Source organism: Gallus gallus, chromosome 1 (genome assembly GCF_016699485.2).
Source record: "Gallus gallus isolate bGalGal1 chromosome 1, bGalGal1.mat.broiler.GRCg7b, whole genome shotgun sequence".
NCBI classification, from domain to species: Eukaryota; Metazoa; Chordata; class Aves; order Galliformes; family Phasianidae; genus Gallus; species Gallus gallus.
Window position 1 is genome coordinate 124,708,799 of NC_052532.1, and position 26,712 is coordinate 124,735,510.

Genomic DNA, 26,712 nt, shown 5'->3' on the forward strand with positions numbered 1-26,712 from the left:
GACAAGGTCTTAAGCCAGCTGTTCAGGGTTCAATGTACGTTCCAGAGAGGTACCTGGAAGCCACCAGGTACTGATCTATGAACCTTCTGGCTTCAGTGGGATTTGGAGCCTTACGCATTCAGAAAACCTAACGATTGTTAGTGTTTCAAATCAAATATGAAGTTTACGTGCAGATTTATTGAATATTTAAATGAAAATTAAAGCTGTCCTTTTGTTTTCGATGAAAGACGTAGTCTTCTAAACTCTGCTATGTAAGACAAAAGGGATTTCTTACTACATGATCATGCTGCAAAGGACGATCTATCTGGTAGAATTTTCTGTTTGCGTTAATAAACTCTCCTGATAGTGTTATAAACATTTGCCATAGCCCATTAATGAAAACTACGCTAGTGCAGGTGTTGAGTGTACCACGATAACATTTTACCAGCCAAGAGGTTGAATACGGTACTCAGTGACAGATTCTGTTGTACTCCCAGGTATTGACAGTGAAGTGGAACAAATGCAAAACCAAGACTAGAGCTTCCTAAAATGGAAAATGGAAACTGAAGAAAAACACTGTAGCCACTGTGATTTTTTTTTTTTTAATGCAAAACAATGCATGATTAATTTATTGGAAACTGTTATTTCTCCAGGCAGACTCTCCATGATTTTATTTATTTATTTATTTATTTATTTGAGATACAATAAATACTGTTGCCATAAACACAATTGAATTAAGAACTCTTGACAACTCATTTTAAGTCTGGTAGGCTTGAGAGTAAACTGAGCTGCCCAGAGAGAGCTGGTGAAAGAGTTTTCTTGCTGTATTGTAATAAGGGAAATTTAAAAACCACAATCTGTTTCAAGTCAAAAGTGAACAACTGAATATTGTCTTAAACATTTTTTCCTTTTCTTGGCGTGTCTTTGGGTAAGTGGCACTATTGGGCTTGGGATACAGATGCTATTTCTGTTAGGTAAGTAAAACTGTTGTTTCTGTACCCTTCAGTCCATTAATTCAAAATCTGTATTTGCAGAGCCTTTGCTTTGGAGTGCTAAGAAAACAAAAAATAAAAGCTAGGAATAAGCCATGAATAGGGATCAAATCATATAATCTATTTATTTCTGGTATTATGCTTCATATGTAATGATACAATTGACACGCTCAGTATGATTGACAATGTAGTTGATTATTTTATGCAGTGTATCCTCATTCTTTTTATCTATCTAGTATTTACTCCAGAAGCATGGTCATTCTCAGACTGGCATGCCGTTTTAGCTACTAAAATATTACAGAAGCAAAGCATAACATTTTTTAAAGAATGTCGGGGGGGGGAGGTATGAACATTTGTGGTTAGTGTTAAGCTTTCCTCTGAAAACCAAGATTAATACCATTATTTTTGTATGATACTATCTTTTTTTGGTATAGGGAAAGTACAGATTTCAGGCCCAGCCTCTTTATATCTTGCTTAAGTAATGTGTAAATTCTAATAGTTTTCTTTCTTGAGGCGTGCTGGCAGGCATATCTACTAAGTGACTTTACCTCTGAAGAATTTGTGCTTGTGATGGTGCTCACAGTTTTACACGATTTAACCATAGGAGGGAGCCTCTCCTCTTTCAAAGTTGTGCAGGAAGATGCAATCATGGGCATTTGGAGGTAACTTTAAAACAGATACTTGCATATTCCTACCAGTTTGCATCTCAAAGTGTAAATGCTCCTTTCTCTAAGACTGATCCATGCCTGCTTCACAGCGAGTATATTTACAGAGAAGTCAGGCCTGCTAGTTCCACAGAGAGTTGTGCAGAAATGATAAAACCCAGCTCCCAACAGAGTGTAAGACTGTCCTAATATTTGAATATGAACGGTATTCATTCTATATTAGAAAGTAGCTGGGTTGCATAAATATCTGTCACCACTCCCCCCCCCCCCAAAAAAAACCAAGCATAGTGGTTGGAGAATCTTAGGAAAAGAATAACTTAAATAACCTAAATCTTAGGACGCTAATTCATTTAAATTGCCAGTGATTTCACTTTTATTATGAAATTGGAATAAATCTACCCCTAAAGTTTTATGGTGTCAGAAGTGATTTCCCACATTACTTATGCTTGATGATTCAGCTCGTGTCTGAGCTCATGGTGAGCAGATGTGTTAACCATCAGGCCTTCTGTCCTCTTCCTCATCTTACAAGTTTGAGGCTGCCAACTAAGGCTGGAGTGGCCTCTACATAAAAGACAGGGATTGTTGCTGTAATACTATGGAATGAGTGGCACTTGGGGTGCCCAGAGTGACCTCACTGGAGGTGCAAACAGGAAAACGGGGTCCCACAAAGCTGCTTTTCTAAGTTTACCCCTTTATTATTTCAATCCTTGGCCATATCAGTGCTTTCTGAATCCTTTATGCTCAGTGTGTACTCTGAAATCTATCCTGGATAGCCACAGGTTTACCTTACATTATTCTGAACAAATGAAAAATCCCACATTTTCTCATAGCAAGAGCAGTGCGCGGTATTAACAGAGGCATTTCTCACACCTAATATTCTACTTTCCTCATGTATGTTATTGGATAATGTCCAGATAAAGTCATATGTTATTTTTTCTTGTCATGTGAATGTGATGATAACTCCTAGGAGAAATATTTAACAAAGGGGTAAATCTGCAACAGTGCTAAAGTTACAGATCACCAGTACAAATTTCTGTTCCTAAAAATGAGTTTAATGTAGGAAGTCTGATTAACTGTAAGATGTTGATGATGTTGCATGCAGTAGTTTGCAGGGTGTTTCCCACCAGTTATTTATACCATATGTCTGTATGCCACTTAATTACCTACTTCTCCTCCATCTTCACAAATTCACCCAAATTCATTAGATTAATTTTCTTTTATTTTGGAAGAAGTGGGCAAGAATACTGCTATGTAAATCACTGTGTATATGCTTTCACTGTAGGAATATTATTTATTTATAATAATATTTACTGGAGTTGGAATTCCACTGTGCTGCAAAGTTCTGAAATGCAAGGAAAACGTGCGCCTCTCCTCCAAAGAACTTAACAGCCTGAGGCTTCCGGCCTAAGAATTTCTATGCAGATGTTTGTCTTTAAGCACAGAAAGGGCCACAGAATCTCAATGGCTGGGCTTTCGAGAGCCTTTTGGCTCCTCTGTGCCTGTGTCACTGGATCTGCTCCTATCAGTCTGCCTGTAGCACAGTAACTTGTGAACGCCATCTCTCATGCGTGTCCAACTTTTGGCTTGACTGGGTCACACTGAATTAAGGAGAATTATCTTGGGCCAGATACACTTGGGTTGCTCCAAAAGTAATGCCTCCTACTTGTTTCCATGGAAACTGTGACCAATACAAAGACCACAATAACATTATTTAATCGAACAAATTATCAGCTACAAAATACTCTTTTTCAACATATTCGCCACCATTAGCTATGCATTCTCACCAGTGATAAACAAGAGCCTGCATGCTGTGCTCATCAAAACCTGCACCAGCAGAGGTGACCCACTGTCAAGTGTCACTACTGAAATGTACCACTCACCCCTCACTGTGTTCAAATCCACTGTTTGATCTCCATTTATGCTCAGCAAACATCAGTGAATCTTAGTGGGTGCCTTTTTTTCCACAGTGAGGAATTAAATTCCCCCTCTTTGCTTCATACACACATCCATGGTAGACACTATTGTGTCAGACTGGCCTGCTGCTGCCTCTGTCACACAACAACAAAATTTAATGGAATATTGGTGGGAAGCTTCAACCTTTACTGTCATGCCACCAACATCCATCTTTGTTGTTGTTAGCCAACACAATAAAATAGGAGGCATTACTTCTGGGGCAGCTCTCATTAGCTATATAATATAGTTAATATATGCAACAAAACTTATTTTATTTAAATTAAAACAGTAAAAAAAGAGCAATCAAACCATAAAACTAGTGAGATATGTGACCTTGCCTTTGTGAAAGTAGTGCAGCACCCTGGTTTGATGGCGGTGGTTGCAAGGTATTCATCAGAGATTTTTGATGAAATGTTACTCTTTCTGTACTTCAGCCTTGAAAACAGTTGTTCACAAATGTACGTACTGCCAAAAGCAATGGCATGAATAAGGTGTGGCTGTGAAGTGAGGGCTACTCCTTTCTTATAAAAGTCTGGTAAAAAGACATAACCAGATTTTTAAGTTGAATTTCTTATTGCAACTCTATGGAGCTGCTCCCTGTGTCCCAGTTTAAGCCCAGATTGTGTTAACAGCACAGCGCTGTGTGGTCATTGCTGACCAATGGTTGCACACCTGTGCTGGGCCGGGCCTCTCAAGGGGGCAGAGCTGCCACCATGGTGGTGCAAGGCACAGAGTGGCCACACTGCGAGCTGTGCCAGGCCGCATTCAGCCCACAGCCACGGGTTGGACGTGCCTGTTGTATCTGACCAATTAAAGAGAATGCAGGGAATGTCCACAGCAGTCTGCAGCTAGTGGAAGAGTAAAGAGAACAATACAGCCCCTCCAAACTGCACAGCAGGAGCACAGCTTTGCCTGCTGTTCCTGGGGTCTTGTGAAGCCCTCCTGGGCCCAGGTAGCCTGCTCATCACTGGGCTGGAGCAAGGGCTGCATTACAGGGACCCTTTCTGTCCACAAAAAAGCAGCACCCAACTGTCCAAAAGAACAGCATTGGCTTATCTCTGAGCAGCCTTTCTATGACCAGCATGCACCAAAAAGGTGCTTGAAATGTGTTTGCTATCCAATTTACACAGAGTGACACCACTCTACTCCTTGTGGGCACTGCTGTGCTCCTTCCTCTTCAAAAAGAGAAAGTATGAAGATCTAAGCTTTTACAAACTACAGGCTGCTCTTGCCATTTGCTGTTTTTATCTTTTCTTTTATCACACTTCCAGGAGGACTAACACCTTTGTGGAGGCTCACAGGCTAGATGAACATGCTTGTTGGCTGACATGCTTTGAAGTGTTAAGCCAGATGCCCTCAGTTTTACACATACACTGCTAAAGTAAACCCAGCTGCACTGCTGAATCCTTACTTTCACCCAACTTGGGGAAAAAAAGGAAAGCAAAGAGAGAGCAGGGTTAGATTGAGTCCCTAGAGATCAAACCCTTAACAGAGGAAGACACCAACTTGGGTAAAGTTGCAGTTGTTGCTGGAGTAACTTGGTAATCATCCCTATTTCTTATTTCTTATCCTTTTACCCAGCTATCTTCTTCTACTGTTGCTTTTTATTTTTTTCCCTCTTTACTGCTAACCATCCTTCCTTCTCCACCTTTCTGCTCTTCCAGTTTCAAATCTGACACTGCATTGCTTTCTCAGAAGATAGGCTTTGTGACATAGCCAAAGAATGTCTCTGCATTTCGACATACGTATGCTATAGGCTGGCTGGGCATAGGACATTAGACAGCTTTATCCGTGAACAATAAAGTTGTAATATTAGTTGACTACATTAAAGAGTTTTCTAAAGGATATGCTCTCCAGAGCATCTGTTGGCTATTTATGCAGTTTACATTTCTTGATCAAAGTTGCGTGATGTGTGTACCCCTAAAATATGCATTTCTGTTTATAAGGATATGCTGCACCCATTTTCCACATTTCCTTTTAGAAATGTCCTTTTTGTCCTAGAAGGTAAACATGCAAAGTCAAAGAAGGGCACTGGGTTGCAGTCATCATTCACAGCCACGATTCTCAAAGAGTTTAGCAAACTTTAAAGTTTCTTTTTGATGGCATCCTTTTCCAGTGCATTTGTCTGCACCATTCTGCTTATGGAAAAGTTGATTTCAAATGTGCTTACAATTGCTATGAAAAATGCAGGCTATTATCCAAATAACCTTGCTTTCTGCTTTTTGTTAATCCAAGAAACACAGGAAGAGAACAAATGCTACACAAATAAGGTTTTTTCGACAGATGATACAGATAAAAGAGGACATGACTGAGAGCAAGTGAAAAAAAAAAAAGCAGTGAAGCAGAGTTTGTAAACCTAGTGATATATCCTAAAGCTCAGTCTTCCTTCAGGCATTTGTCATGTGTTAGTCTGAAAATTATGTTCTGCTACAAGCATGAGAAAAATGAGTTCTTCCAACTTTTTGGTGCTTGCTGGTTTTAGTATTATGTTCCATTGTGAGATATTTTTTTTCCCTACACAAACTCATTTTAACTGGTTTCCAGGTACAGGGATGGCCTTGTAAGACTTTTCAGAGCTCCTTTTGGTAGTGGTTATCATAATTTGCTCTGTGTGGGATGGCATGAACTTCACTATTTAAAGGCCATAAAGTGGTCTGTGAATGGGTTTTACTGTTTATAAAACATTTAATGTATTTCCTTCTTTACAAATGGGAATGTTCTCGGATTGTTAAAACAGACACAAGGAAACAAAGACAGCAGTTTAGTTGCTGCAATTAGGAGATAAATGATTCACAAATACATCTCTTAAAACTTTTTCAGGGGATGAAATTCATGCTACATGACTTTCACCATGCTAGATTCCTACTTAAAGTTCTGAAGTGGTTCCAAGAATCTCCCCCTCCCCTCCTCTCCTCCAAAAAAGCAGCCACCAAACAACATCATGTTAATCTGAGTTGAATTGGTTAAACAGAAGGTAACTGCAGATATACATGTACATGAATCTTAGATTTTACTTTTGAGGTCGATATCAATCACTCTCCGGCATCTGGTTGTTTGTCTTTCCATATTTTCATGAGTTGGGCACTAGCTCACAGAAATGCTACAGAATTAAGAATATTCATGAATACTGAAGTACATAAATACCATTATCTGAAACGGAGTGAATCTTTATGGAAAGACAGCGGTATTATTTGACTCACATACATTTATACATTTTTGCTACTGGAGGGACTTCCTGTATATTTTTTAGACAGAGTTATAAATATAAAATCCAAAATGATAACAACATAATTTGTGTGATTACAAATACAAAATATTTTAACGCTTGATCTCAAATACAGGGTAAACTATAAATTAGTCCTTGTTCTCAGAAATAATATGTCAGAGCACGAGGTACAGTAGTGTGGAATAGGAAACATTTGGCTTCTGACCAGAGACTTCTTTGTGCCAGGTCATTTGGTCTCAGCATCTGCCCATAAAATCAGTGATTTGATGCCCTCTGGTATTATCATAATGAACCCATCAGAACTGATGAAAAAGCAGTAACAAAGGCACCAACATATTATCAGTCTGTGCTCCTCCCTAGGGAAATAAGAAGCTGAATTCATATTTTAGGATATTTGTTAATGACCTCAAGCCTATGGAGGGTGGAGCCTCACATTTCAGAGCATTTATTCATCAACTTCCTTTTCCAACTTTTTCATGAAAAGGCAATTTGTTATTGGAGAGTTCTGCAAAAACTGGCAGTTTTTATGTGAAATAGATGAATAATCTTGTAAAAAGTCTTCTGAACTCATTTTAGCAGAGAACCTACATTCAAATACTGGAATAGTGGGTATCCACTTGTTTTATGATAATTTTTGTATAATGAAGAAGACAAGATGCTGTAATGGGCAGGTTACAGCACTAAAGCTGTTGTCCAGTAAAGAATAGTTCAAGATTCCTGTTAAACAACTAAATTAGCATAGTTAGGGGAATATTCACAAAATTCACAGTCCAAGTGTTCTTTGACCATAATTAAAACCAACAGAATTCCTTCCTTCCTTCCTTCCTTCCTTCCTTCCTTCCTTCCTTCCTTCCTTCCTTCCTTCCTTCCTTCCTTCCTTCCTGCCTCCCTCCCTCCCTCCCTCCCTGCCTCCCTTCCTCCCTTCCTTCCTTTCTCCCCTCCCTCCCTCCCTTCCTTCAAGCATTGGCATCAATTCCTCTCCTTGCAACCCTTTCCTTCTACACCCTATCCTCAACAAAACTGGAAAGGGATTTCCCCAGCTTCAAGACTTTGTTGTAAGAAAAAGGTGTTCAAGGTATTTCTTGCATATGCCTTCTTCATTTTCACTGTTGAAGTGACTTGGTATGGTGGAGGATCCTCCTCTGTTCCTGTCTTCTTCAACTAAGCAATAATGGGGAGACAGAGCCATGAAGTCACAACCCATATTGTGTAAAAAAGATCTCATCCATCAAACTGTCACCTCAGTTTTCTTTCCAGGGTCACAGAGGAACAAAGTCAGCTTGTGTCAGGTTGAAATAGCATTGGTAAGTGTTAGTGTGTGTGAAGCTGGTGGTTTGAAGTCTATTTATTTTGTTTGAAAGGCTCAAACAGCATGCTGCCGAGCAGGAGAACGAGCAGGAGGAAGTCTCCTTATAAATTATTGGTGGAAGGCTCTCAGCCATCATTTAAGACGTGAAATTATGCCATCTGCTTTTGTAGGTCTTTGATTTACTTAGTGGCAGCTGTCTAGTTCTGAGTTTCAGCATATCACACAAAGGTAAAACGCCTTAAAACCTAATATGACAACAGCGTTTCTTTAACAAAGATTTAGAGCTTTCTTGAAAATCAGAGAATATGTAGGGGACGTTATCTCAGAATTCGTGGCATGCTTTCAAGACAAATCAGATGGAAAAAATGCTGTCTCTTTTCACACAAACTGGGAATATAGATAGAAATCTTCCATTGTGAAAAACGCAATAGTTTGTTCTGATGTTATCTATCCAAAGAATTTCAGGGAGGCGCTGATGTTTTTATGTCGCTTTTAACTTGGTGATTCCTAACGTTATTAATTCCTTGCCTGTCGGGCTCCTTTTTTGCTTATCGATTATCTGGGGGGAACATCTTAGTTTCCATTCTGCAGTTCTCAATATTTAAGTTTTATTTCCATGTTCTTTGTTTAAAGAAGAAGAAGAAGAAAAGAAGAAGTCTTAGGCCCATCAGCAGCTTTAGACACTCAAGCAGCTCATTAAAAAAAAAAAAAAAAGGTTAAAATAAAAATATAATAATAATAATTAAAAGAAATAGGCTACGAGCTGTGGGGTTTGGGTGCCCGCGGGGGTGTCCGGGTGCAGCAGAGCGCAGCGGGCTCTGCCCCCACCCCCGGGAGAGCTGCTTGCGCTGAAGTCATTTGGTGCGCACTGCATTTTCCTGTGCAAGGATTAGGGAGCGGGAGAATGGCTTTGTGAGGAAGCACGGAGAGAGGGAGCCGGGAGAGGCTGCTGCAAGGGGCTGGCGGACTTCAGCCTTTCATAGTTCTTTCAGTCAATTCATTCTGGGAGACCAATTGCATGCGCTCCGGCAGCTGGGGGTTTTGTTTCCCTTTCAGCTGTATACTGTAGGAGAAGCTGGTAAGGTTATTTCTTCTTCTTCCTTTTTTTTTTTCTTCCCCTTGTACTGTTCCACGATGCTATTGTAATTGCTTTATTGAAGCGGCCGTTGCGTGAGGAAGGGAAGTTGGTTAATGATGCTGAGGGTCCTCGCATTGTCTCTGCTTTGTGCAGCTGCTCAGTTTGTGGGGAGGCACTGTTTACAGTAGAGGGGCTGGTTTCCATCGAACAACTTTGCTGTTATTTCTCTAAAGTTGTTTCAGCCTTTCTTCGGATGAAGCTAGGGAAATAAACAAATAAACAGGCTTGGCTGTTTGGAAACGGGTGCATTTCTAGAGACTGAAATTTGTTGAGAAAGCTGTTCCGCCTCAATCCCAGTTTCAGATGTTCTGTTTTTGATGTTATCAGATTTGTCACTCTTCTGGACCAGTTCCAAAACGGGGTTTTACGTGAGAACCTTCTCTCACAAATCTTTTCTTTGCACTTTCAGCAGGGACAAGATAGGTCACTAGAACTGATCGCCAAAGAAAACACAGCAAAAATGTATCTGTGGAAGGTGGAAGTGTTTGGGGGAAGGAAAAGTCCGTAGGGAACTCTGGAATTCTCTGGAATTAAAAATAAATGAAGGGGCATGAACTCTTGGCACAAATTTTCAGCAGAATGCTTCCAATCACTGTAAGATGAAGCGTGTGGTAAGGGAGAGAATGTAAGGACTCCCTCAGAAAATCCAAGATGCACAGGTGCGTATCCTGTCTAACTGCACCGCTCCGTAGAGGGAGTTACCAGATTTATCCTGTTCGGGAGAAAAAAGAAAATCAGATGATGCTGCCTATCCTCTCCCTTTCCCCTCTCCTTGTTATTTTCAGAATAGTGACTTGTTTCTGTCTGAGTCTTTTATTTCCTTTCATATTATCGTGGGAAACTCTAGCTTGAATTGGTTGGATATACGTGAGCACAGCTTGGGGCACACCATGTCTATTCCGCAGGAGGGCTATGAAAATCCTCCTTGTGACTCAGATGAATTGTAAAGGCCATAACTATCAACAAAAGTTTCTTTTGTGGCCATTCAAAAATCACAAACAAGGTAAGGGGGGATGATTGACAACAGTTACACTACTGATTGACAGAACACCAAAAACTTGGTCTGTGACTTAGCATGTTGGTTTTTCAGGAAGTGCTGACCTTTTTCGTCATTATTCTGTTCTTTCTGGTGAACTATTCCTAACTCCCCTATTGAGCTAAACTGTCTGTCTAAAATGCGTCTTTGTAGTTACTGCCTATCGTCTTTACATCTCTTTACAATGATATGCTTATTTGTTGATGCTGAAACAAAATTGAGAGATGCATTATAATCAGACCTCCATGAAAGAATGTGTATCTTTTCTATGCCTTATGTGCTTAACTATTGATTTCAGCTACAGATTTCACTCTTATGAAGTAATGAAGTGCCACATCCAAATCCCACAAATTTACACTCACAGTTCTAGCTCCTAATAATGGAATGCCCAAGGATATCAATGTGGTTACTCATGTGAGCAAAGATTTGGAGACTTGTTTCCCATTCGTGAGTGAAATGGTTTAAGAAATGTGCAGTTACTATGGTTCTCTTTTGGCTTAAAAACAAAAATCTCCGTTAAAACAACCGCTAATGAGATTTGTTGAAGGGGCTCAAGGATAGGCAAATTCCCTGATTTAATACAAGGATGTGGTGGACTCTTGACAGCAGTATTTCAAGAAGAATGATAAAAATGTTCTCCCTCTTTAGTTTATTAACAGTTTTAGAAACACGGGAAACATATTTCATCTCTCTGTGCTGCACCACTAGATACTGTCATGACCCTTGAAATAACAGCACAACTATGACTTACTCCTCCCCTTGAGAATAAAAGTTAATTTTGTCTGGTCTTTATCACGTAATCATCCCAGCTCCTAGCAATAACTGTCAGTTATGACAAATTGCACCAAACTGATTTTTCAGGTTAGGCTTCTCCTGGCCTTTTGTAGGCAAAGCTATAATATCTCCAGTGTGCGCTGTTTGTTATTTTCATATTCTTGGTTTCATTGCAAGCAAAGAAGGCAAGATGTGTTCCCTGGTCATTGATAAACCAATTAAGGTTCCTTGGTTCCTCTCTACTGGAGAAATTTCTTTGGTTCAGTGTTTCTAAACTGTTCAATAGCATCCTCCAATTTATAGAGATAAAGGGATGTATTTGTTGCTACTTCTCTCCTAATTTTCACAAATTCTGCATTTCCAAATATGATTTGAGGGGTGGGGGAGGGGAAGGTGATTGGACTCACAATCAGTATTAGGTCTACTCATGTGGATGATAATGGAATCACACTGAAATAGCTGAGAAAGGGAGTCCTAAAATTAACTGTCTGAAACAGTAATGTTGCTTTCCTAGCATTTTTCTTTAATGCAGACATACATATACTTTTATGAGGTGACTATTGTTGCAAAAAGGGCTTCTAATTGCAAATGGAAGAACACAACCAGCCTCACGTGTGCATAATGAAAGAAATCTTGGCTATAAATATCTTTTAATGAATTAAAGCAGGACAAAATTATCTCCAAAGGTGTAGCGAAACACATCTAAATAAACTGAACATCCATTTACTCATAAAATTAGAGCAATCTAAACATATTCCAGCAGCCATTAGCTACCTACTATTTGTCACAACTGGAAGGTTTAGACAGATGGAATCTGTAATATTGCTTCTTGAAACATAAGTCATTCTAGGAAAGAAATTGTATGGCTGGAGCTGCCATATTGGTGTTGTGCTGCAATCTGGTGATTTTTTTTTTCATAGTCTAGATGTCATATAAAGACTACACAGCATCTCCTCCAAATTGTGTAAGTTTGTATACTATATACATACCTACTTACATGTGCATACGTAAGTATGCCAATATATATACATTGGAATTTATTAATATGCAGTTGGTGCACTGTTTTTATTACTACTCTTTATTTGTACTTGCTTCACTGCAAGAGAAGTTGTTTGGGCAGATCTGTTAAGGTACATGCTAACATTATGCATTTTCTACCTCAACTGAACACTTCCTATGTTCATTTGCACAAAGAGGACTCTCAAAGCCTATACTTAGAGTGTGTGGCAGCCCATCTTCCTAAAAGTAACTACCTGAACTGAATGTCATTGTAAGTTGGACTAAATGCAGTGTAAGAGAGTTCTGCTTTCCTTATCCTTAACTGGAAGAAAACACATCTGGGCTCTCCTGGGAAGCTGCCATTTTACAAACAGTAAAAACAGCAGGAGGTCCAGTCTGCTGGAATAGGATAAGAATAAAAAACACAGCTCCCACTTGACTGCCTGACCAAACAAGAGATTTTGAATGTTGCCTCAAAACTCAATTGCATTTTTCTAGATTGATGTGAAAGTAGTTAGATTCTGGTTCAGTCACTTTTACTCACAAAGTAACAGTATATGGAACAACAGAGTTTTTTTGTCATATAGATTTGACTGAGATTTATTGCTTCTAATTTATTCCATGCTGTTTTCAAATCTTCCTTTTGATAAAATGTGGCGTTATTTCTTACACAACTCTCTATTATATGTATCCTCCAATGCCATAGAAGTGTATTGTGCCCCACAGTTTGGGATTTGTTTGTTTTTAAAACCCAATGTAAGCAGATAGGAATAGACCTGCTGGGGAAAAGCTCATCTGCAGGATCATTTGAGGGCAAGAAGTGTAGGATGTTGAAACAATATATTACAGAATCACAGAATGGTTAGGGGTGAATGGCACCTCTGGGTCCCTCTAATCTAACCCCCTGTTCAAGCAGAGATACCTAGAGCAGGTTGCCCAGGTCAAGTCCAGGTAGAGATTTCCAAGGATGAGACTCCATAGCTTCTCTGGGCAGCCTGTGCCACTGCTGCACCACCCACACAAGAGGTTTGCAGAGTTCATAAGCATCCCAGTACCTTCCATAACTGTGTTTCAGTGTTCTCTGGCCATATCCCATTATCTTTGAAAAGCTGGAAATCATTCATGAGTATTGTCCCTTCTGGTTGAACATTGTGGGTATCTTTCATATTAGAATGGTTAGTCTCTTAGAAAAATATCATCCATGATAAACTTGCAGATTTTAAGAGACTGTAAGTTAAAATTCTGCCTACATGGTGTGGCATACTGGGCAGGATGCTTTCTATTTAGGTCTCATATTTGATGCAGAATGAAATTACTGAGATATGTGGTCTCATCTGATTAAAACTTTGAAATGTTAATAGTCTTTTGGCTGACACTTAGGGAAAGATCACTAGTAATTTCCTAAGGGGAAAGAACTATTAGCTTCCGACTATACCTGGGTCTGTCCAAGCCCAATATATTAGTAGCTGACATCTATGTAGATTTGTAAGAGCTTTTGAAGTTTTCTGGATTGTGTACAGACCGAAAAGAGACAGATTATTATTGCTTCCATGAAGGAGGTGGAATATAATACTTCAGTGCTAAATAAAGGAAGCTAAGGGTCAATCTCAGTCAAAACCCATCTACATTGGAAAAATGCATGAGACTTTTTTTTCTGCACTGGTTCTTCCTATCCTATCCAACCAACTGGTTGAAAACTGAGACTTTGGGTCTCCAAGGGCTTTCAGAGCAGATGTCAAGTGAAGGAACAATGAATTTGGACTGCCTCTGTATCTCTTCCAAAGTAGTGACAGTAGGTATGTTGATGAGGATGGTATTATGTTAGAATTTGGATCACAGGTTTAACTTCTGTTGGTTGGTTTGTTTGTTTTCAATTTAATTTTAATTTTATAGGGTCAAATTTAGGCAGTTACTGTTTGCCATTTATGAGCCACTTTCCTACAGGCTGTGGAAGGGATGAATGCATTGTTGATAGTAGGATAGCCCTACAAAGAAACTTCACTTCTCTTTTGCAAAGTCATATATTAGACTTTGCATTGCGTGCTGTCCCCAGTTTTGATATTGTTTCTGTATTCCACTCCTTTTTGCTCTCTGAATCTATAAATTGCTTTGAAATATGGTTTTGAAGTGCTAGAGGATGCTGAAATATGTAGTGAAAGCTGAGAGCGTGTGTAATACAACTTGGGTGGGATTCAGTTCCAGATTGACACTAAAGCTTAGGTATCTATATGCAGAAGTTTACACCTGTTTCAGCCCAGTAGATACCAATGGTTCAATTCAGTTGCCTGCATGCAGGCACGTAATGCCATTACTCATGCACTGAAGTACCTTAGACATCCCTGTGGGATCAGATGGGACTGACAGATGCACAGGACTTATGGATACACTGTCCTTACAGAGAAGTGGCTCTTCCAGGACATCTGAAATGGTGCTTGGCACCTATGCCTATGTCCCTGAACAGGGAAGCTATCATAGCTGTCCAGTTAAATTGCTCTCCAGGTTCCACTGCCCATGTTGACTAGATTATCACTGACTATAGTGCTACCTTTGACAGTTAGCTTGTGTATAGACATCTAAGCACAATTTAATTAACTGCATATTTTTTACATCATTTTATTATGTAACTGTTCCTGAATAAAAAAGAGGTATTTATGGACCACAATCGAAGCCTATTTTGTTGTGGTAGTAGGACAGAAGAAGGAAAGCAGGAAGAAAGGGGAAAAGTACATTTATACATACATATAAAAAAGTATCTACTTTCAGTGCTGGAGTTACAACATGGGATTTCTCTGTAGTACAGATCTTACCGGTATTCTCTGTAAATCTCTAACTCCCTGGCCAAGAAAAGACAAAGTCTTCTTGTGCTGATGCTGGTGCCCTTGGTAAGATGCTGCATCTTGGGCTAGTTAATATGAAAAATCATGTGTACTTCAAGATTAGGTTATTGTATTGGAATATGATCTAATATCTGTGTTATGTTACGCTGTACTAGGGTAGGCTGTGCTATGCTATTCTGGATATCTAATTTGTTGTAACTGCTATCTCAGATGATTTGAACTGACTTCAGATGTACCTAACTCTCTTCATCAGCTGCATATGGCCATTTGCTCTGAGAAAATTGTCTGAGGGAAGAATTGTTTACCTTATGTTGTGCCTCACTTACACAAAGCCATTCTGCTGAGATATCTTTAAACATCCACATTTTGGAAGTTTAAATGCATATCTATAATGCATACCTGTAGCATTGGTCTAATGTATTCTTGTGTATTTGGAAACAATATATGTATACGCTCCACAATTTTTTCATGCCGAAGAATAATTTCCCCAACAGAACATTCTAAATTACAAGTCCAGTTCTTGTCTGTTTTGAGGCCCATAATTAGACCTCAGATGGTAGGGCAATTGCAGAAGAGCATTTACTAATTTACATGGTAATCAAACATAGTCTGATGGGCTGTGATTAACATTGGCTCTGTCAACATCTTAATTAGCCAGAAGCACATCATGAGGCACTGGTGCCTATCTTCCCACCCCTGAGGATTTTTCCAACCTAGAACATGTTCTTCAATAGCTGTTTTCCATAGCACTGTTAAAGCTCTCATAAGGGGAGTTAGTTAAAAACTGTTTAGCTTTGTGTAGAATACATGAGGTAGTATAGTATCTTTCTTTAGAGGACAGCGTTTGGCCAATACCTGGATCAGGTATGGTATTAAACAACAGATTTTTGTCAAAATCACATGGGGCACAGAATATGCTTTTTAAGAATTGTGGACAGTTTTATCTCATTGATTAGTTCCACATGTCCACAGCCCCAGGAATCTCTCCACAGGAGCCTGCGTGGAATTGGGATAAGCACAGTTTAACTATGCCTTTGTAGCTGAGCAACCTGCTGGGCAGGACTTCATCTCTACTAACAATGTCTCTCCCGATGTTTTGTTTAAAGGGTTAGTAGTCTGCAGCTAATTTATTTTACAAGCAAAAATCGACTTTTTCCATGCAGATATGTTTCAAAATTCCTTGAATACTATCAAATATTGTTTCCAAAAGCTAGCCTCGCTGCAGACTAACTCCCAGTGAGACTGGGAGATGTTTTCCCCATTTGATTCCTTGCTGTACATCTTTCACTGCAGCAAAGAACACGCGGTGATATGTGGAAATGTTCAGTGTATATTTTTATTTTTAAAAGGAAAATCTTGTGCTGAAATGTTTAATTTTACTGGGAAGAAGTTCTTTTGATGCTGAAGCCAGAAACTCTGCTCTGGCATTACACGTTCTCAATATCACAGAAGTGCAGAGTATAAGTGCAAATAATAGATACACTGTGTGTGTATTCTGTCCTTGCTTTTAAGACAGTCGATTTAGGAGCTTCTGGTGGTAACAAGGAAAAAACTTTATCCTTCAGTTTGGAATTGACAGCTTAGCAGAACAAGGAACAATTTGTGACTTTACATTTTCTATTGTCTTTGGGTTTAACGCTGCGTTGCTTTCTGGTTGGTTTCTGAGGAGAGGTATGAGCAGTCTTTGGTATCAGTAACACTGCACGTATGTCCAATGCTACCTTGGCCTTCCACCCAGGGGAATGGTGTCTCAGCCTCCCACATAGGAAGTCTTCCCTCATTACAGAAATAAATGAAAGATTCCTTGAGATGAAAACCACTGACAAATTACAGCAATCTCTTGCCAAAACAGAGAGAATTTATTAGTGGAAAAGATCCAGGAAGCTTCCTTGGTCTATTTGCCTGCCAATGCCTTGTTATTTCTTACTTCATTTCAAAGGCTTCATTATGTTCAATCCATCTTTTCAGGCTTTAGTGACAGTCTTCCCTCTTATTTAGAGGCTTATTTTCTTGGTATTAAATCCTTTCTTCTGTTTATAGTACAAATCATTCTGCTCTGTTCAGCCCATGTCACTAATCAAAAAAAAGTATTCTATATATAATTATAAATATATTTGTATTTGATTTCTGAATATACTGTAAGTTTTAGATGAACTGTAAGAATTTGAAATAAGAAAAAAAAGAGTAAGTTTTATTTGCTAGTGTGCTGAATCCTTTTGTGAAGAGATAACCTTTTAAGTTAATGAAGCCCTTATGTTACCATCATAAAATAAGAATTTCATGTCTTTAAATACAGTGTGTTGAAAATTGCTTTGACGTATAGTGCTTTAATATACTAGGCAAAAAAAAAAAAAAAAAAAAAAAAAAAGTCCAATTTTGATCTTCATGGACCCAACCATTTAAAACCAAATCAGCAGTTATCTGCAGTTGTCATACTGCTTTAAAGTAGATGTTACCAATATTTCTTAACCTATGTATAAATATATAGTTGGGTACAAACTTTTTAGCCTAAACACAAATGATGTGACCTGCCACTGAAGTTACTGCAGACCACACTAACTGAAAATGGCTGCTGGGATGAGTAACATTACCAGAAAAAAACAGTTGTTAATGGCTGGAAAATGTAAAGAAAGCATATTTGTAAATGACACTTTGAAATGTTGATTCATGAGGTGGTTTGATATTTGAAATTTGGATAATTTATTTGTATTTTAGCTATGGGCAGTAGATCTGCAAACTGTTTTCTTTAAATCCCTTCTCCTTACCCTTGGGACTAGGACATCAGCGGAGGACTTTTGGTCTGTATTATTAGCATGCTTCATATATTCCTCACTCCCTTTCTTTTTTATATCTATCCTGGATAATTAATTAAAAATGAAGATTTATCTCTTGTAACCTCAGCAAATCAAAATGTTAGATAGTATCTCAGTTAATTCTGAAGGAAATTAAAATTCCAAAGAAATTCTGAAATCTTTTCATCCATGCCTTCTGGATATTCGTGTATTTCTCCATTATAGTAGGAGCTCGCATGCTAAAATTTAACCCCTAAGTGTAAATTTTAAAATGTAAGCGAGTTAAGTCTCTCCTTTAATGACTTAAATTCGCTGTTCTTATAATGTTAATGTCTGAAGAATTATTTAGAATGTTTGGAAGGTAGAAGACCGTTCCTACCCAAGTAGCGTGCAGGAATTTTCAAACAGAAGCATCTGAAATATTTAATCACTGCTAGAAATGAACACTTAACAGCAAAAGTGTTTACTAATGACCAACCCAATCTACTTTCCTCTGAAAAGAGCTAATGGCATTGCCTTTTTCAGTAGCTCTGGAACATTGCTTTAAGTTTTTTGGATTCACTTTTGAAAATACCGAATTCAAGTAAATGCAGTCAAGAAACAAAGCAAACAAAAAATGGTAATATTGAGGAATGTTTTCTTGAGATCCTTAGCTCACAAGTCGTAAGAGCAAACAACTATTTTCCACAGTACAATGGTAATTTTCCATTAGAAGGCTTGTGATGTCCCTTAAAAGAACAAAAGATCTAAAATTATCTTGTATCATACACAGAATACATTGTGTTCAATATATCCCAGTAATTAGTTATCCTCCTGGAAGTCTGAACACTATAATTAACTAGCATTTACACAGTGTTTTTCTGTACAAAGTACTCCCATTTCACAGAAAGGAAAATTGTGGCAGAATTTTGGTCATGCTTCCAGTATTTCTGAGCGAAGATTTTGAGTGTTCATGATCAGAGCGCTGGGCATTTTTCACAGATGATCTTCTCTGTCTATGTGAAGAGGTTCTCCTGGAATCAGTCCCGGGGAGACATATTGGGAGAGCAGGTGGAATCTATTGAATTGAAGTCATGGATATTTGAACACTATTGTAGTCATTAACAATGCATCAATTAAGCTTAGCATACATGGAAAGTAAATATTTATGTGACTGTTGATCCTGCTGGAGAAAGTGGAAAATTGGACAAGGATGTCTGTGTTTCAGTTCTGTTTCAGTTAGCTGTCTGGCTCTGTTATGCTAATTTCTGTGCTATCATCTTTCTATAGAGCTAGGAGATTGGGAAATGCTAGATCCAATTGAGAAAAGCTTTAAAAAATCAGTTTGTCAAGAAAAAGAAAGCCAAGAAAAGTGACGAGCTGTAGTCCGTACTGTTCCATGTGAAAAATATGGTGTTAATTCTATATTTTTTTTTCTATATGAGATCATTAGAGGGCTTTATAGTCTTTCCAGATAAGTACAAAAGACATTCTACGGCTTGATGTGTCTCTATGAATTTGAAGGTATGATCTCTGTAGGGCATACTTCTGTTGGTCTTACATCATTAATGTTTCCCTTCATTTATTTCTGTGGAGTACCTGCACCATCTTTTAAAGAGGGAATTGCCTGGAGTAATAAATTGAATCTTGAATCTTTGCACCTGATGCCATGAGAGGTTATAAATGAGTTATGGGCTAGTAAGACAGAATCCTAAATGTTTCTATTTCTCATAGAAAAGCTGACCCTTGGGCTCATTAACCAGAGAACGGAAAATCTGAACTTGTTAACAAGAAAGCAATTAATTATTTACACACATGAGGGTGTTTGCCATTAGCATCCTTGGAATTATTAGTCCTTGTTCTGCTAGATTTACTTTTGCCCTCAAGACTGTAATTGTTAAAATCTTGATTTGGTCTTGCCCATTTAAAACCAGGGAATAGGTATCATAAAAACTAGGAGTAAAAGCAGGACTGTAGATATCCATTGCATTTGCTCTTTCAAACAGATTAAACCATGCGATTTTAGAGCTACAATAATGTAGAATCACCAGTAGTAACTCTGCTATCACCTATATGGTATTGTATATTATTGTAGCACATTCATGACCAGAACAAAGTAAATAAATTATTGAGTGCTGTGGGTGATATTTATTTATTTATGTATGCATGTCATTGTTAAAGCAAGTGGAAGAGAAAAACCTTGCATCCTAATATGACTCCCGTGGGGAAATCTTAATGCCATTCAGCCAGGTGGAGCTTCCGTTTGGTTTTATTTTCCATTCACTGCCATCCACTTATCTGTCATAATGCCCTGAGCACTTTTCAACTATGAATACGTCTTGCTATAGCAATATATAGGCTTTGTAAATAAAGTCTGCCACCCCAAAAGGGGGGACAATATAAGCTTCATATATTTAACCTGTTTTAAGTTCTGAAAAGTGTATTTCTGTATAAAATGTATGTATATTTCTGTAGTAAAACATTTTAAGACCTTTTTGTCATGGGAAATTTCTTTTCCATGGCAGGTGACCTTAACAGGTCCTCTCTGGCTGCATAACTGCTATGGATATGAACATTAAGGGGTTTCAAATGGATGCAGCATGATGCAGACATGTTTGAAAGATTACTCCAAAGCTTTTCTCCCCAGTATTGGAGCAGTTTGAAACCTTCAAGGCCTGTGTTCTCCCCACAGGTATGTTCAGGAAACTCCCGGTGGCTACAGCCAAAGCTGCACATATGCATCTAAGGGCAACATTTTGGCTTTGAATGTTATCTAGGATATGAAAGAGAAAATTGAATTGGGTTTTCTGTAGCTCCTTTCGTACTTGTTATGTCTCAAAGCATCTTGCAACAAAGAAATTAGATACTCTTAGCACAGGGAACATGTAAGAAGATGGAGCAGGCATTAGGTGCCCAGCAGAAGATCACACAGCATTTGGAAAAGCAGAGCTCAATTTATTAAGAAAAGCAATAGTGAACAGTAATACTGATGGTTTTTTTCCTTGCTTCTCCCTTTCTCTGCCAGAGGGAAACAAGATGCCACTGAATTTTTAATAGCAGATTTTTTAACTCTTTATCTTAAAACTGCTGCTTGTTTCCTTTCCCTTGGCACTTTTTTCTGAGCATCCGACATAACCTCAGCAATACCACTGTCAGGTGTTTTAATCTAGTCATTACATATCTAGTCTAGTTAACATCACATACACAGCTATACAGTAAGACGTCATTTGGAGAAAAGACCTTCCTAAGCAGCAAAACAAGATTGGTGGAGTTTTCCAATAGCTCTTTAAGGATAACCAGCACTGGTGGAGCAGGGACATCTCAGCCAGCCCTGTGTTTGCTTGCTCAAGAGTTGGAGACATGCAGTGCAGCACAGTGCCTGAGATGCCAAGTCATATGGGTGCCTAAATCCAGAAGACATAGACACATCCGATTGGAGAAGAAAACTGACTAGTAAGTGCTTCCAAGATATTAGATTGCCCCTACGTGGCTTCTTGCCATGACCTACATAAATCTTCACTGCACTACCTCCAGTTGCTTAGACAGCAAGGTATGTGCATCAGATGTGCATCAGGCTCCATGTGCGGACCTGCCACATGTCCCCAGTCACACAGTGTACTCTGAGCAGACAGATTCATGCAGGAAGCTCATTGCAAGACTTGGTGTAGCTGGGATGGTGCAAGAGTTGATAAGCTGCTCAAGCCCAGCTTAATTCCGATGTTAAGTTCCGAAGGGAAACAAGTCAATTAGTGCCTGGATACAATGGATATTTAGGCTGATGTTCTCAACACTACCAACTGAAAAATCTACAGAATTTACAGCCTCTCTTTAGCTGGTTATGATGCAATGTGAAAGTCGCGTAGGCCTATAATTTCCTCTCCAAATCCGTCTCTGAATAAGCACTCTTGCAATGACTGCCTATTTAGTTTTCACTCCTTGGGACAGTCTGCATTCATATGACCTGCATCATGGTTGGATTTAGCTGATGATATTTCCCTAATTATTTGTTAAAACATATACTAGTGCATTTCTGCAATGATATACTCAATATTTACAGCATGGAAATGGACAGCAACATATGCATCACTCTGCTACTGTGTTTGAAGTGGTAGGATATGGTCTTGGCAGTGCCAGGAACTTGCCACTGTTGTTGTTGGGGTGGAATAATTTGGGTGCAATCACAGATTTTCTTGTGATTAATCCGTTTTACAATAAACAGGATTATGGGAGGTGCCAGTAAGTAATGATCATAATAACAGGATATCATATGCCTACACACATCCATGTACACGTATGGATGTACTTTTATATCTGCTCTTTTTAATCATTGTACAGTATTTGCTCAGTTAAACTGTTCCCTTTGCTTTCTGTATATTTCTGTGAAGATGTCCTTCCTGCTCTCAGCACTGCTGGTGTGGCCCAACTCAGGGTTTATAATCAGGTAGTGACCAGTAGTGACCAGGCCCAGCTCTCCATTGCTAACTCATACAAGGCTGTCTATTAATCTGTGTCTTTGCACTTTGGTGCTGCAGTGGAAGCTGGAGAAAAAAAAAAAGAAATATGAAGAAGTATGATAAGAACTGTAGTATTTCAGCTAGTTAAGGGAATATTTGCTTTCCTTTACAGATCATTGCAGCTTTGTCAAATTGTCACTAAACATGAGCCTGCAGTAGGTTGAAATGCAGCATAAGGACAAGGCATTGACTGGATCCCACAGGTCCTACTTAGATCAGTGTTGCTTATTGTGCTGCTTGTGGCCTGGGGGCTGATGCATGAAAAAGCGTCAGCATCTCATCATCGACAAAGAGCAGCAGGGTCAGGGTGCTCCTGTCATGGAGAAGTGTTGGGAGAAAGGAAGAAACAAGAAAGGGGATACAGGGCGAGGACTAGAGGAAGTGCTGAGGCTGCAGCTGCAGAGACGAGGGGTGTGCAGGAGTCCCTGTCCTCCTGCCCCAGCAGCTGACTGCCTCCTTCCACACCCAGAGCTGGCCGGAGGGGCTTGCTGAGGTTTGTGGTGTCAGGATGTGGTCTGTGCAATGTTGGCCAAAAACAGAAAAATGGAAACCCCAGAACTGTATACAAACGTATAGCTACACAGAAGCATTTGCCAGAGTTTGGCTCCAGGGGAAGTCAGGAGGGTAGGTAATGAATATTTTAATTAAAATGCTTGTAATGTCAACTACACGGTGTTGTTGGTTTTTTTTAAAGGTAGTGCTTAGGTGAACAGTATGGTTTGTGTCTTACTGAGGCAGCCCTTCTGAACATCACATGGGGCTGGGAAACAGGACAGCATGCGAGTGGACTTCAGGGACGAAGATTTCTGTAGTACTCCAATACGAAAAGTGGCAAAGCCTCAGCCAAAGCTAATGAATGACGCAAAGATAGTTTCAAGCAATAGGTATTTAACCAGGAAGTCAGTGTGGTTTAAGAAACTTCCTCTGGATCTGCTCTACAAAGGAAAGAAGCTCGCAACAGCCTTATTAGCTACAGCAGGACCAGATTTCCCTTCCAGGAGCTCCCTGCCTGGGCTTGCATAAAATGGGGAGGGTCTTTTCTTACCTGCAAAAGAAAGCTAGCTTCTGAAAAGCACTGACCTCCTGCCAGGCTCCAACTCTTCCACAGTCACAGTGTTTTAGCTTAAAAATCATAACATGTTCAAGACAGTTCTGCATTCCTTTTCTCTAGCCCCTGGCTTTCAGATCGTGGGGTTATACTCAGGTCAGACTGTCAGCTCTCTCTCTGCAACAGTGTAAAGGCTAACTCCCTTTTAAAAAAGAAAATAAATCTGTGATTCTCACATAATGACTTGGTATCAAGAGCTGATGCTTCACAGAAAACATCAAATAGCTAGAGCCTTGTGACAGATCTGTAAGAAATGGCAGCTCCTCATTATCCCATTGACTTCTGTAGTGTAACATCTAAGTTATGCTGTTAAAATGGAGCAAAAGAACGCCTTCAGTCTTTGAATGTTTCCTGAGACAGACGACCAAGGATATAGTCCATGTGACAGGAGCTCATACAGCTTCCACGCTGTTTATGCCACTGATTTGTCAGCTGTGCTCTGGACTCTTACATTGTTAAAGCTGCTTACTGAAGTGTTACATCACTTAAACTGGATGGTAATGACATGCAAAGTGGTAACGAGATGTAGGACGCTGTGGAGAAGCTAATGACCCACAAGGACACATGGGGCCAGAAGTGGTTATGAGTGACTGCTCTACATTAAACCCCTAGAAAGTTTGAGAGGAACAGAGGTGGAGGGACTACAGAGGACAACTTATGAATCTTTCCTTAAAAAGGGTGCAGGATCCTTGTCCCATTCAGACCCAGCTGTGAGCTCATCTGCACGCTATTCTCCAACAGCTGCAGATGTATTACAGCAGCCTTCTGTGCCTGTGCTAATGGGATAAAAGCATTTCCATGTGCTCTTTTCATTCTGAGAGCGTACACCCCTTCCCACAGCCTCCAGTGTATCCTCATTCCCTTGAAATGGATTCAAATGTTAAAGCCTGCTCTGTTTAATTATTGCTAAAAGTCTGGGAGGAAACAAAATTGTAGGACAACTTGAAGCTGTTTCAAAATAAGTATTTATAAGGAACAAATGTGCAATCACTTACAGGAAATTCAGAAGCAGGCAGAATGCAGTAACAAGCACTGAAGAGAATGATCATAAAACTTAAGACAGTCTTCTCATTCATGTGTGTGATTCTGAGTTCCTGGCCTGTGAGATATTGCTCCTTAGTGAGTGCCTCTGATGGTCAGGACCCACGCAGAACAATGTCACAGGGCAAATGTGCTGAGATGCTGGAGGTAACACATGCGTTGCCAGGCTTTCATGAACAAGCCCACGAGCAAAGCTTTCATGAACACGTCCATGTTACCATTTGGACAACTTTGTGCTTTATCCTTAAAACTACGATATCCTTGTAATTTGAACTGAAGCCATTGGGAAGAGGTTGCCTTCAGCCCTTTTTTCCACTCAAGTGCAAAACAGAATTTTATTCGGAGAGCTTTTTTTTCGGTTTTTCACAGTGAAGAATGGGGCCCACGTAGGAAAGTTTTCCCGCTGTTATATATCTCCCTGTTATCTTTCTGCTGTGCTTCTTCCAATCAGAGATTTCTGATCTGGAGACAGTGGATCATTCAGTGGATAACTACTCTGATTTGAATGGAGCTTTGCGTACATTTCTCTGTATATGTTCAACAATGTCTGGTCTTCCCTCTTCCCTCTCCTTTTTCTAATACAAAAGTGATTGCTTTCATCAAGTTTGCTGTGGCAAAACTATCATTAAAGATAATTAATTCAAGATAGGGGCAATGTAAAGAAAACAAGACAAGGGTGGCTGTTCTTGTGGTTCGGTTTGAGTGAAGAAATGTATTTTCTTCTATTGTTGGGTTAAGTTCAAATCAAAGTTCAAAGGGAGTCTTGGTTTACAATTGAGTATCATTCTCTCTTTTCCCATCAGAGTATTTGTGATGACATCTGGCAGCCACAGCAGCAGTAAAGCTCCACTATCCATTTTTTGTTTATTTTTTATTTTTTTAAGGACATACTTTTATATTTATTGAGAAGCAACCACCCAATCAAAACAGAAACTGTAGCTTACTTTCAGTTTTGCGCATAAGCCAGAAGCTTCTTAACCTTGTCTTTTTTATAAGCAAACTATTTCAGTTTTCTTCTAATAGTTAATCACATTAGGATTTCTTCTTGTATAAAATTTTCCTGTAAAAGTTTAAAGCCTCCTGTTTCTGATGGAAAGGCCTCCTCCTGCCTTCCTGGTTTTAAAGCCTTTCTTTCCTTTTTAACCTTTAGCTTCATACCACACAGGAAAGAAAAAACACAAAAAAACAACATTAATAAGAGATCTGAGAGGTGCTATAAAATGTTTCTTGGAAAGGGATGTAAAAAGCATATATCATGTTTTGTGGAGGATGCTGCACTGAGTATTGTGGACAAAAGAGCTGTACTGAGTCACCATTGCTTTTTCATATGGAAACGAGACTGTTGGCCAATGCCTATTGGTGGTGTGTTGATGCTTCAGGCTGGGCTTCAGCAACTGATGATAAACTCAAGACTCTAATCAAGTATCTTTCAGAAACATTAACATTTTGAAAATAAATGCTTTTTCTTCTTCTCTGTTGCATGTAATGAATGTTTTAACATTGTTTGCCAGTGTCTATGAAGTATAACAGACGGACACTGCTTAAAATGAAATAATTATGTCACCTAATTGTGGAGGGTGTGACCAAATCAGAGTAGTAACAGTTCTTTCATTTACAACTTTTTCAACCAGAAACTTTCATCTTATGTGTGTCATCAAGGTCATTAATAGAAAGTATTAATGACAGATGCAAGACACTTTACTGAGAAATTAAGAGGTAGTGAAAAATCAAGCTGGAATCTTTTATTGCTGAAGGAAAGGGTTAGGACCCTCTCTGTTCATAAAATGTAAAAGGGAAAGATCAGTCCAAAAGTCCACAAAGAATGACACATTCACTAAGGGTCATCTATCACAGTGATATGGTGGATCTACACTGTTCTTAGAGACAGATCTTGGGATTGCTGAAAAACACTCTGCTCCTCAAGCTGCCAATGACCTGTTCACACAGCTGCTTAATGGGTATCATCTTAATACCCTCCAGATGTCTTCCTTGGGTGTTCTTGGTGACATGCTGTGTCAGTACGCACAGTATTATTGAGATACTAAACTGGTAGATACACTTCCACGTGGAAGAAGCTATATAGAGGACATGTCCAAAGTGCAGCCTGCGGCCGTGTGCAACACAGCACAGCTCAAATTGCAGCCACCCCCCCGCTGCCACTTCATCGTGACAGTGGCTCTGCTCCAAGAATGCACGCATCACTCAGCACCAACCAAAAACTGGTGTGCTATGAACCCTATCTGGGCTGAAATCCAGGCCTGGGGAGGGAACAGTGCAGTGCCAACTCAAGTTATGGCAAATATGTTTGTGGATTTTGATGCATTGGCTAAACACAGTCCTGTGAACGGTGAAAAATACGCAGCTGTGCTT

General features: G+C 39.3%; 1 protein-coding gene across 4 annotated transcripts in view; it reads left to right on the top strand.

Annotated features, from left to right (window-relative positions):
* The window catches only part of MID1 (midline 1), a 241,684-nt gene that overhangs the window by 62,460 nt on the left and 152,512 nt on the right, over window positions 1–26,712 (top strand). For 2 of the 4 annotated variants that reach the window (NM_001397664.1, NM_001397662.1), the window contains exon 1: window positions 8,995–9,202. The exons of the other annotated variants lie outside the window; for them this stretch is intronic. The gene's annotated coding sequence lies outside the window, so the exon portion shown is untranslated. Of the gene's footprint in view, window positions 1–8,994; window positions 9,203–26,712 lie in introns of those variants that run through there. 4 annotated transcript variants of the gene reach the window in all.